This window comes from Bradysia coprophila, unplaced genomic scaffold (genome assembly GCF_014529535.1).
Source record: "Bradysia coprophila strain Holo2 unplaced genomic scaffold, BU_Bcop_v1 contig_408, whole genome shotgun sequence".
In the NCBI taxonomy this organism is placed as follows: domain Eukaryota; kingdom Metazoa; phylum Arthropoda; class Insecta; order Diptera; family Sciaridae; genus Bradysia; species Bradysia coprophila.
Window position 1 is genome coordinate 1 of NW_023503662.1, and position 14,149 is coordinate 14,149.

Below are 14,149 nucleotides of genomic sequence, written 5' to 3' on the forward strand. Positions count from 1 at the left end.
ACGGGGAATCGATCTTTTGGTCTGTTTCGACGGATTAACGCTTCTTAAGATGATTACCGTTTATTAAGTGCATTTCGCACAAATATCGACTGTGGAAACAATGGAAATTGTCGGTATGGTTACTTTTAATGAAATTTTTGTACGCTCGGACTATGAAATGGTCGTTTCTTTTTTATTGTGTTGCCACTGGCAACAGCTGTGTAATGGCAGTACGTTTCACATTTTCGGGCCAACATTTATGAAACTGAAAAATATCGCTTATATCCAAGAACACAGAGTAATGGATGGATCGCATCGAATTTTTCCTATTTGAAAATGAATCGGCAATCGGAAAGGGAAAAATTGCACTTTCCCTGAATACGTTACTTTCGTCAATGCAAATCTGATAGCCGAAGGCCCGGGGTGTGGGGGTGGAACCCCACTCACTACGTCATTTTCTACGCTGAAATTTCTATTTCTTTTCTCTACAAATGGACAAGATCTCTAATGTATCGATCACATAGAATTATTGGTTTTACGAAATGAAGCGAAAAATCGCTTATTTAGCGAACCCAAAGAATATTCCATTTTACAAAATATGTGAGAATTTCCAATTTTTTCCGATTTTTGAATTGAACAGGAAAATCGCTAATTCAACAAATTGATGTAAGTTTCCCTTCCCCAAAATGTTGGGAGAATTTCCAATTTTCCCTTTTACGAATTGAACCGAAAAGTTGCTAATTTAGTAAAGCCAAAGAATATTCCATTTTAGAAAATATGAAGAGAATTTCTGATTGACCAAAATCATGGAATAATTCCTCATACAGAACATGATACACCACAACGAATTTTCCTTCTACAAAATGTTGGTAGAATTTCCAATTTTCTCTTTTACGAAACGAACCGAAAAGTCACTAATTTAGCAAAGCTAAAGAATATTCCATTTTACAGAATGTGGAGAGAATTTCCAATTGTTCCTTTCACAAAATGAACAGGAAACTCATTGAATTTTCCCTTCTACAATATGTGGGGAGAATTTCGAATTTTTCCATTTACTAAATGAACCGAAAAGTCGCTAATAACCCAAAACCAAGCGATATTCACTTTTACAAAATGTAGAGACAATTTTCAAAATGAGAGCAAAATTTCTAATGGATCTATCACATCGAATTTTTCCTTTTACAAAATGAGCCGGAAATCGCTAATATAAAAATTCATTTAATTTTCCCTTTTACAAAATGCGGGGAATGTCAAATGGAACGATCACAACGAATTGTTCCTTTTACAAAATTAACCGAACAAAGCCAAAGAGTTTTTCCTTTTTTATATTGAACTAAAAATAATTAATGAAAGGGTCCGTTAGAATTTTCCTTATACAACCTTCTTTTATTTCTTTAAAAATAACGGAACGCAACACTCAACTATGAAGCCCAACTCCCCCCGACAGCAACTAGGATCAGTTTTTTAAGGCAGCTTTGCTGCCTTCAGCGCCGTCTCCCACTGTGGTTCGATCATTCTGTTTGCATATTTTACTGTGGACGGATATCGTCTATGTATTGTACTAATCATGAATCGTATCTCATTATCAATCCGGTCGAAAATACATTTTTTGCTTTTTTGATATTTGAGTGCGGGGATTCAATTTTTTCGATCTGTTTCGACGGATTAACGCTTTTTAAGCTGATTAGCGTTTATTAAGAGCATTTCGCACGAATATCGGCTGTGGAAACAAAGAAAAATTGTCGGTGGTGGTTACTTTTAATGAACTTTTTTTGCGCTCATGAACTGTGAAATGGTCGTTTCTTTTTTTTGTTACTGTCAACAGCTGTGTAACGGCAGTACGTTTCACATTTCGGGCCACCATTTATGAAACTGAAAAATATCGCTTATATCCAAGACACATATAGAGTAATGGATCGAATTTTTCCTATTAGAAAATGAATCGGAAATTCGCTAATTGAAAAGGGAAAAATTGAATTTTCCCTGAATACGTTACTTTCGTCAATGCAAATCTGATAGCCGGAGGCCCGGGGTGTGGGGTGGAACCCCACTCACTACGTCATTTTCTACACTGAAATTTCTAATTTTTTTTCTCTACAAAAAGTGGACAAGATTTCTTATGTATTGATCACATAGATTTATTGGTTTTATGAAATGAAGCGAGAAATCGCTAATTTAGCGAAGCCAAAAAATATTTCATTTTACAAAATATTCTGAGAATTTCCAATTTTTTTCAATTTTTTAATTGAACAGCAAAATTGCTGATTCAACAGAATCATTGAATTTTCCCTTTTACAATATGTGGGGAGAATTTCGAATTTTTCCTTTCACCAAATGAACCGAAAAAAACGCTAATTTAGCAAAGCAGAGAATATTCCATTTTAGAAAATGTGGGGAGAATTTCTAATTTTTCCTTACTAAATGAACAAATAATCGATAAACCAAAACCAAGCAATATTCCCTTTTACAAAATGTAGAGAGCATTTTCCAATTTTTATTTTTATAAAATGTGAGTAAAATTTCTAATTTAACGAACAAATCAAATTTTTTCTTTTACAAAATGAGCTGGACATCGCTAATATAACAAATTCATTCAATTTCCCTTTTACAAAATGCGGGGAGAATATCAAATGGACGCGATCACAACAAATTGTTCCTTTTACAAAATTAACCCGAAAAATCGCTAATTGAGCAAAGCCAGAGAATATTCCATTATAGAAAATATGGTGAGAATTTCTAATTGACCAAAATCATGGAATAATTCCTGATACAAAACGTGATGAGAATTTCCAATGGATCCACCACAACGAATTTTCCCTTTTACAAAATGAACCGAAAAATCGCTAATTCAACAAATTTATAGAATGTTACCTTCTACAATATGTGGGAAGAATTTCGAATTTTTCCTTTTACAAAATGAGCTCAAAAATCGCTAATTTAGCAAAGGCCAAAGAATATTCCATTTTAGAAAATATGGTGAGAATTTCTAATTGACCAAAATCATGGAATAATCCCTTCTACAATATGTGGGGAGAATTTCTAATTTTTCCTTTTACTAAATGAACCGAATAATCGGTAATAACCAAAAACCATGCAATATTCCCGTTTACAAAATGTAGAGAGAATTTTCAAAATTTTATTTTTACAAAATGTGAGCAAAATTTCTAATTGACCGAACAAATCAAATTTTTTCTTTTACAAAAATGAGCCGGAAATCACTAATATAACAAATTCATTTAATTTTCCCTTTTGCAAAATGCGGGGAGAATATCAAATGGAACGATCACAACAAATTGTTCCTTTTACAAAATTAGCCGAACAAAGAGTTTTTCCCTTTTTATATTGAACTAAAAATAATTAATGAAAGGGCCCGTTAGGATTTTCCTTTATACAACATTTTAAACTTCTTTTTTCTAAAAAAAGAACGGAACGCAACACTCAACTATGAAGCCCAACTCCCCCCCGGACAGCAACTAGGATCAGTTTTTTAAGGCAGCTTTGCTGCCTTCAGCGCTGTCTCCCACTGCGCTTCGATCATTCTGTTTGCATATTTTACTGTGGACATATGTCGTCTATGTATTGTACTAATCGTAATCATGAATCGTTTCTCATTATCTATCCTATCTCATCGTAGCACATATCCCATCATAGCACATATCCCATCATAGAACATATCCCATCGTAGCACATATACCATCGTAGCACATATCCCATCGTAGCATATATCCCATCATAGATCATATCCCATCATAGATCATATCCCATCATAGATCATATATCATCATCATTGATCATATCTTATCATCATTATCATATGCTCACCATCACCCGCATAGCTAATAGAAAAGGCTAGTTATCTTTCTTAATAGGTGTATGAGGTATCCTCTAATGTGCGATGGCCGAAGGCCAGAGCACATTCCCCGGGGTAACTGTGCACCTGGGGGTGACTGTTGCCCGCGCCAGACGGGTTTAACACTAAAATTGGGCCGATATTTTTTCGACCGATTTTTTTTTCATTTTTTAACTATGTCTCATAATGTCGGGCGGGAACCGCCCGACATGATAGTGGCGAAAAAAATTTGAAAAAAATCATTTTTTACGATTTTTGAGTGAAAATGAATGAAATACAGCTTACATTGCGAATTTTGATAGGGGTATGATGGGAGCGTCGGCACCCGGAGGTGCCATGGATCGACGCAGATTTTCATGACCGACACGTAGATACCAAACATCGACCCATTTGGCTTTGTCTTCGAGGAGATATTACTCAAAAACTGAAAATGGTCATTTTACGTTAGTGAAAAATTTTTTGCTCAAAAACTGTGCGATTTTTTTTCTTCATATTTTCACCTTAGAATCGACTGGAACGGCCCGATCGATACATATATGACTCAATAAATCCAAAGGGGACATTTTTGAGAAAAGTGAAAAAAAAAATTTTTTGACTTTTGATGGACTTTTGGTTTTTGACCATTTGCAGCCAGTGCATCGCTCGGTGGACGGTGTGTGTGGGCTCAAAATGACGGCACGTTCAAGACCTATCCAACAATACCAAACACGTTGTGGTACAGTTTCAATTTTGGGTGAAAACACTTTGGAAGTGAGATGGAAAGTTAGGGTCGGGAACACTTTCGCACTTGCTGTGCGGATCAGGGGACTGTGGTCACGGGATTCTTTCTCTATTCGATAGAGCAGGTCCTGAGCTTTCATTAGACACCTCCCACGCCGAAGTCGTGATGTTTTCCGCCGCACAAACACTCTTCAAATGGGTCACTTCGAAGCTACTCCAAAGCACAGTGAAGCAAAAATGTTTTTGATTGCCGTTTGGCCATTTGGGATGGCATTTTTTTGATATATGGCTCATATTGACGGGTGAGTCAAGCCCGTTCGAACGCATATAAATTTTTGGTGGTGGACGCTCCGCCGCCGGCACAGAGGTCGAAAATGCAATTTTTTACCTTTTTGATAATTTGGATACGGGGATTCGCTCTGTTTCGATGGTTTAACGCTTTTTAAGCTGATTAGCGTTTATTGAGTGCATTTCGCACGAATATCGACTGTGGGAACAATGGAAAATTGTCGGTGTGGTTACTTTCAATGAAATTTTTGTGTGCTCATGGACTGTAAAATGGTCGTTTCTTTTTTACTGGGTTGCCACTGTCAACAGCTGTGTAACGGCAGTACGTTTCGCATTTTCCGACAAACATTTATGAAACTGAAAAATATCGCTTATATCCAATAACACATATAGAGTAATGGATCGATCGGATCGAATTTTGCCTATTAGAAAATGTATCGGAAATTCGCTATTGAAAACGATCAATACGTTACTTTTGTCATTTTCTAAGCTGAAATTTCTATTTTTTTTCTCTACAAAAAGTGGACAAGATCTCTAATGTATTGATCACATAGAATTATTGGTTTTACGAAATGAAGCGAAAAATCGCTAATTTAGCGAACCCAAAGAATATTCCATTTTACAAAATATTGTGAGAATTTCCAATTTTTTCCGATTTTTGAATTTAACAGGAAAATTGCTATTTCAACAAAATCATTGAATTTTCCTTTTAACAATATGTGGGAAGAATTTCGAATTTTTCCTTTTACGAATTGAACCGAAAAGTCGTTAATTCAACAAATTGATGGAAGTTTCCCTTTTACAAACAGTTGGGAGAATTTCCAATTTTACCTTTTACGAATCGAACCGAAAATCGCTAATTTGGCGAAGCCAAGGAATAGTCCATTTTAGAAAATATGGGGAGAATTTCTAATTGGCCAAAATCATAGAATCATTCCTGATACAACGCGTGATGAGAATTTCTAATGGAACGACCACAACGAATTTTCCCTATTACAAAATGAGCTCAAAAACCGCTAATTCCACAAATTCATTGAATTTTCCCTTCAACAATATGTGGAGAGAATTTCCAATTTTTCCTTTTACAAAAAAATCAACGATCGCATCGAATTTTCCGTTTTACAAATTCAACAAATAAATCGGCAGAGAATATTCACCTTTTACTAAATGAATCGAAAAATCGCTAATAACCCAAAACCAAGCAATTTTCCCTTTTACAAAATGCGGGGAGAATATCCAATGAACCAATCACAACAAATTGTTCCTTTTACAAAATTAAACGAACATTTATGAAACTGAAAAATATTGCTTATTGCTTACACATATATAGTAATGGATCGAATTTTTCCTATTAAAAAATGAATCGGAAATTCGCTAATTGAGAATGGCAAAATTGGATTTTCCCTCAATACGTTACTTTCGTCAATGCAAATCTGATAGCCCGGGGGAACCCCCACTCACTACGTCATTTTCTACACTGAAATTTCTATTTTTTTTCTCTACAAAAAGTGGACAAGATGTTTAATGTATTGATCACATAGAATTATTGGTTTTACGAAATGAAACGTCAAATCGTTAATTTAGCGAACCCAAAGAATATTCCATTTTAGAAAATATGGGGAGAATTTCTAATTGACCAAAATCATGGAATCATTCCTGATACAATGCGTGATGAGAATTTGTAATGGAAGGACCACAACGAATTTTCCCTATTACCAAATGAACTCAAAAATCGCTAATTCCACAAATTCATTGAATTTTCCCTTCTACAAAATGTTGGAAGAATTTCCAATTGTTCCTTTTACAAAATGAACAGTAAAATGATTGAATTTTCCCTTCTACAATATGTGGGGAGAATTTCGAATTTTTCCTTTTACTAAATGAACCGAAAAGTCGCTAATAACCCAAAACCAAGCCATATTCACTTTTACAAAATGTAGAGACAATTTCAAATTTTTATTTTACAAACTGTGAGCAAAATTTCTATTGGATCGATCACATCGAATTTTTCCTTTTACAAAATGAGCTCAAAAATCGCTAATTGAACCATTTACACAATGTTGGAAAAATTTCTAAATGACAGAAGAAATCAATAATATAACAAATTCATTTAATTTTCCCTTTTACAAAATGCGGGGAGAATGTCAAATGGACAGATCACAACAAATTGTTCCTTTTACAAAATTAGCCGAGCAAAGCCAAAGAGTTTTTCCTTTTTTATATTGAACTAAAAATAATTAATGAAAGGGCCCGTTAGGATTTTCCCTTATACAACAGTTTTTAACTTCTTTTTTCCAAAAAAAAGAACGGAACGCAACACTCAACTATGAAGCCCAACTCCCCCCGGACAGCATCTAGGATCAGTTTTTTAAGGCAGCTTTGCTGCCTTCAGCGCCGTCTCCCACTGTGCTTCGATCATTCTGTTTGCATATTTTACTGTGGACATATATCGTCTATGTATTGTACTAATCATGAATCGTTTCTCATTATCAATCCTATCTCATTATCAATCATATCTCATCATAGCACATATGCCATCATAGCACAGATCCCATCATAGCACATATCCCATCATAGCACATATCCCTTCATTCATAGTACATATCCCATCATAGCACATATCCCATCGTAGATTATATCCCATCATAGATCATATCCCATCATAGATCATATATCATCATCATTGATCATATCTTATCATCATTATCATATGCTCACCATCATCTCCGTCGCTAATAGAAAAGGCTAGTAATCTTTCTTAATAGGTGTATGATGGTTCCTCTATTGCGCGACGGCCGCAGGCCGGAGTGCTTTTACAAATTATTCCTTATACCTGGGGGTGTTTGTTGGGTGACACAGATGGGATTTATACTAAAATTGGGTCGATATTTTTTTCGCCGATTTTTTTTCCATTTTTTCAACTATGTCTTAAAACGTCGGGCGGGAACCGCCCAACATGATAGAGGCGAAAAAAATTTGAAAAAAAATATTTTTTACCATTTTTGAGCGAAAATGAAAAATTTACATTTTACTTCGAAAATTTATGTAGTGGTGCGATGGGTGCAACGACACCCGAAGTTGCCATAGATCGACGCAGAATTTCATGGTCAATACGTAGATACCAAACACTGATCCATTCGGTTTACTCTTCGGGGAGATATTACTCGAAAGTTATTAGGGTCACTTTACTTCACTAAAAAATTTTTTGCTCAAAAACTGTGCGATTTTTTTTCTTTATATTTTCACCTATTCGTGCACTGGAACAGCCCGATCGATACATATATGACTCAATAAATCGATATGACACATTTTCGAGAAAAGTGAAAAAAATTTTTTTTTCTTTATTGGTTGACTTTTGGTTTTTTACCAGTTGCAGCCGCTGCGTCGGTCGGTGCACGGTGTGTGCGGGCTCAAAATGACGGTGCGTTCAAGACCTATCTAACGATGCCAAACACGATATGGTACGGTTTGACTTTTGGGAGAAAACACTTTCGAAGTGAGATGGAAACTTAGGGTCGGGAACACTTTCGCATTTGCTGTGCGGATCACGTGAACTGTGGTAACGGGATTCCTTCTCTATTCGATAGAACAGGTCCTGAGCTTTCATTAGACACCTCACACGCCGTGGTGGTTATGTTTTCCGCCGCACAAACACTCTTCAAATGGGTCACTTCGAAGCTACTCCAAAGCACAGTGAAGCAAAAATGTTTTTGATTGCCGTTTGGCCATTTGGGACGGCATTTTTTTGATATATGGCTCATATTGACGGGTGAGTCAAGCCCGTTCGAACGCATATAAATTTTTGGTGGTGGACGGTCCGCCGCCGGCACAGAGGTCAAATATACATTTTTTTGCCTTTTTTATATTTTGAGTACGGGGAATCGATCTTTTTGGTCTGTTTCGACGGATTAACGCTTCTTAAGATGATTACCGTTTATTAAGTGCATTTCGCACAAATATCGACTGTGGAAACAATGGAAAATTGTCGGTATGGTTACTTTTAATGAAATTTTTGTACGCTCATGGACTATGAAATGGTCGTTTCTTTTTTATTGTGTTGCCACTGGCAACAGCTGTGTAATGGCAGTACGTTTCACATTTTCGGGCCAACATTTATGAAACTGAAAAATATCGCTTATATCCAAGAACACATATAGAGTAATGGATGGATCGCATCGAATTTTTCCTATTTGAAAATGAATCGGCAATCGGAAAAGGGAAAAATTGCACTTTCCCTGAATACGTTACTTTCGTCAATGCAAATCTGATAGCCGAAGGCCCGGGGGTGTGGGGGTGGAACCCCCACTCACTACGTCATTTTCTACGCTGAAATTTCTATTTCTTTTCTCTACAAAAAGTGGACAAGATCTCTAATGTATCGATCACATAGAATTATTGGTTTTACGAAATGAAGCGAAAAATCGCTTATTTAGCGAACCCAAAGAATATTCCATTTTACAAAATATTGTGAGAATTTCCAATTTTTTCCGATTTTTGAATTGAACAGGAAAATCGCTAATTCAACAAATTGATGTAAGTTTCCCTTCCCCAAAATGTTGGGAGAATTTCCAATTTTCCCTTTTACGAATTGAACCGAAAAGTTGCTAATTTAGTAAAGCCAAAGAATATTCCATTTTAGAAAATATGAAGAGAATTTCTGATTGACCAAAATCATGGAATAATTCCTCATACAGAACATGATACACCACAACGAATTTTCCCTTCTACAAAATGTTGGTAGAATTTCCAATTTTCTCTTTTACGAAACGAACCGAAAAGTCACTAATTTAGCAAAGCTAAAGAATATTCCATTTTACAGAATGTGGAGAGAATTTCCAATTGTTCCTTTCACAAAATGAACAGGAAACTCATTGAATTTTCCCTTCTACAATATGTGGGGAGAATTTCGAATTTTTCCATTTACTAAATGAACCGAAAAGTCGCTAATAACCCAAAACCAAGCGATATTCACTTTTACAAAATGTAGAGACAATTTTCAAAATGAGAGCAAAATTTCTAATGGATCTATCACATCGAATTTTTCCTTTTACAAAATGAGCCGGAAATCGCTAATATAACAAATTCATTTAATTTTCCCTTTTACAAAATGCGGGGAGAATGTCAAATGGAACGATCACAACGAATTGTTCCTTTTACAAAATTAACCGAACAAAGCCAAAGAGTTTTTCCTTTTTTATATTGAACTAAAAATAATTAATGAAAGGGTCCGTTAGAATTTTCCTTATACAACCTTCTTTTATTTCTTTAAAAAAAAAAATAACGGAACGCAACACTCAACTATGAAGCCCAACTCCCCCCGGACAGCAACTAGGATCAGTTTTTTAAGGCAGCTTTGCTGCCTTCAGCGCCGTCTCCCACTGTGGTTCGATCATTCTGTTTGCATATTTTACTGTGGACGGATATCGTCTATGTATTGTACTAATCATGAATCGTATCTCATTATCAATCCGGTCGAAAATACATTTTTTTGCTTTTTTGATATTTTGAGTGCGGGGATTCAATTTTTTCGATCTGTTTCGACGGATTAACGCTTTTTAAGCTGATTAGCGTTTATTAAGAGCATTTCGCACGAATATCGGCTGTGGAAACAAAGAAAAATTGTCGGTGTGGTTACTTTTAATGAACTTTTTTTGCGCTCATGAACTGTGAAATGGTCGTTTCTTTTTTATTGTGTTGCCACTGTCAACAGCTGTGTAACGGCAGTACGTTTCACATTTTCGGGCCACCATTTATGAAACTGAAAAATATCGCTTATATCCAAGAACACATATAGAGTAATGGATCGAATTTTTCCTATTAGAAAATGAATCGGAAATTCGCTAATTGAAAAGGGAAAAATTGAATTTTCCCTGAATACGTTACTTTCGTCAATGCAAATCTGATAGCCGGAGGCCCGGGGGTGTGGGGGTGGAACCCCCACTCACTACGTCATTTTCTACACTGAAATTTCTAATTTTTTTTCTCTACAAAAAGTGGACAAGATTTCTTATGTATTGATCACATAGATTTATTGGTTTTATGAAATGAAGCGAGAAATCGCTAATTTAGCGAAGCCAAAAAATATTTCATTTTACAAAATATTCTGAGAATTTCCAATTTTTTTCAATTTTTTAATTGAACAGCAAAATTGCTGATTCAACAGAATCATTGAATTTTCCCTTTTACAATATGTGGGGAGAATTTCGAATTTTTCCTTTCACCAAATGAACCGAAAAAAACGCTAATTTAGCAAAGCCAGAGAATATTCCATTTTAGAAAATGTGGGGAGAATTTCTAATTTTTCCCTTTACTAAATGAACCAAATAATCGCTAATAACCAAAAACCAAGCAATATTCCCTTTTACAAAATGTAGAGAGCATTTTCCAATTTTTATTTTTATAAAATGTGAGTAAAATTTCTAATTTAACGAACAAATCAAATTTTTTCTTTTACAAAATGAGCTGGACATCGCTAATATAACAAATTCATTCAATTTCCCCTTTTACAAAATGCGGGGAGAATATCAAATGGACCGATCACAACAAATTGTTCCTTTTACAAAATTAACCGAAAAATCGCTAATTGAGCAAAGCCAGAGAATATTCCATTATAGAAAATATGGTGAGAATTTCTAATTGACCAAAATCATGGAATAATTCCTGATACAAAACGTGATGAGAATTTCCAATGGATCCACCACAACGAATTTTCCCTTTTACAAAATGAACCGAAAAATCGCTAATTCAACAAATTTATAGAATGTTACCTTCTACAATATGTGGGAAGAATTTCGAATTTTTCCTTTTACAAAATGAGCTCAAAAATCGCTAATTTAGCAAAGCCAAAGAATATTCCATTTTAGAAAATATGGTGAGAATTTCTAATTGACCAAAATCATGGAATAATTCCCTTCTACAATATGTGGGGAGAATTTCTAATTTTTCCTTTTACTAAATGAACCGAATAATCGGTAATAACCAAAAACCATGCAATATTCCCGTTTACAAAATGTAGAGAGAATTTTCAAAATTTTATTTTTACAAAATGTGAGCAAAATTTCTAATTGACCGAACAAATCAAATTTTTTCTTTTACAAAATGAGCCGGAAATCACTAATATAACAAATTCATTTAATTTTCCCTTTTGCAAAATGCGGGGAGAATATCAAATGGAACGATCACAACAAATTGTTCCTTTTACAAAATTAGCCGAACAAAGAGTTTTTCCCTTTTTATATTGAACTAAAAATAATTAATGAAAGGGCCCGTTAGGATTTTCCTTTATACAACATTTTAAACTTCTTTTTTCTAAAAAAAGAACGGAACGCAACACTCAACTATGAAGCCCAACTCCCCCCCGGACAGCAACTAGGATCAGTTTTTTAAGGCAGCTTTGCTGCCTTCAGCGCTGTCTCCCACTGCGCTTCGATCATTCTGTTTGCATATTTTACTGTGGACATATGTCGTCTATGTATTGTACTAATCGTAATCATGAATCGTTTCTCATTATCTATCCTATCTCATCGTAGCACATATCCCATCATAGCACATATCCCATCATAGAACATATCCCATCGTAGCACATATACCATCGTAGCACATATCCCATCGTAGCATATATCCCATCATAGATCATATCCCATCATAGATCATATCCCATCATAGATCATATATCATCATCATTGATCATATCTTATCATCATTATCATATGCTCACCATCACCCGCATAGCTAATAGAAAAGGCTAGTAATCTTTCTTAATAGGTGTATGATGGTTCCTCTATTGCGCGACGGCCGCAGGCCGGAGTGCTTTTACAAATTATTCCTTATACCTGGGGGTGTTTGTTGGGTGACACAGATGGGATTTATACTAAAATTGGGTCGATATTTTTTTCGCCGATTTTTTTTCCATTTTTTCAACTATGTCTTAAAACGTCGGGCGGGAACCGCCCAACATGATAGAGGCGAAAAAAATTTGAAAAAAAATATTTTTTACCATTTTTGAGCGAAAATGAAAAATTTACATTTTACTTCGAAAATTTATGTAGTGGTGCGATGGGTGCAACGACACCCGAAGTTGCCATAGATCGACGCAGAATTTCATGGTCAACACGTAGATACCAAACACAGATCCATTCGGTTTACTCTTCGGGGAGATATTACTCGAAAGTTATTAGGGTCACTTTACTTCACTAAAAAATTTTTTGCTCAAAAACTGTGCGATTTTTTTTCTTTATATTTTCACCTATTCGTGCACTGGAACAGCCCGATCGATACATATATGACTCAATAAATCGATATGACACATTTTCGAGAAAAGTGAAAAAAATTTTTTTTTCACTTTTGGTTGACTTTTGGTTTTTCACCAGTTGCAGCCGCTGCGTCGGTCGGTGCACGGTGTGTGCGGGCTCAAAATGACGGTGCGTTCAAGACCTATCTAACGATGCCAAACACGATATGGTACGGTTTGAATTTTGGGAGAAAACACTTTGGAAGTGAGATGGAAACTTAGGGTCGGGAACACTTTCGCACTTGCTGTGCGGATCAGGTGAACTGTGGTAACGGGATTCCTTCTCTATTCGATAGAGCAGGTCCTGAGCTTTCATTAGACACCTCACACGCCGTGGTGGTTATGTTTTCCGCCGCACAAACACTCTTCAAATGGGTCACTTCGAAGCTACTCCAAAGCACAGTGAAGCAAAAATATTTTTGCTTGCCGTTTGGCCATTTGGGATGGCATTTTTTTGATATATGGCTCATATTGACGGGTGAGTCAAGCCCGTTCGAACGCATATAAATTTTTGGTGGTGGACACTCTACTGCCGGCACAGCGGTCGAAAATGCAATTTTTTGCCTTTTTGATATTTTGAGTGCGGGAAATCGATTTTTTTGGTCTGTTTCGACGGATTAACGCTTCTTAAGATGATTACCGTTTATTAAGTGCATTTCGCACAAATATCGACTGTGGAAACAATGGAAAATTGTCGGTATGGTTACTTTTAATGAAATTTTTGTACGCTCATGGACTATGAAATGGTCGTTTCTTTTTTATTGTGTTGCCACTGGCAACAGCTGTGTAACGGCAGTACGTTTCACATTTTCGGGCCAACATTTATGAAACTGAAAAATATCGCTTATATCCAAGAACACATATAGAGTAATGGATGGATCGCATCGAATTTTTCCTATTTGAAAATGAATCGGCAATCGGAAAAGGGAAAAATTGCACTTTCCCTGAATACGTTACCTTCGTCAATGCAAATCTGATAGCCGAAGGCCCGGGGGTGTGGGGGTGGAACCCTCACTCACTAC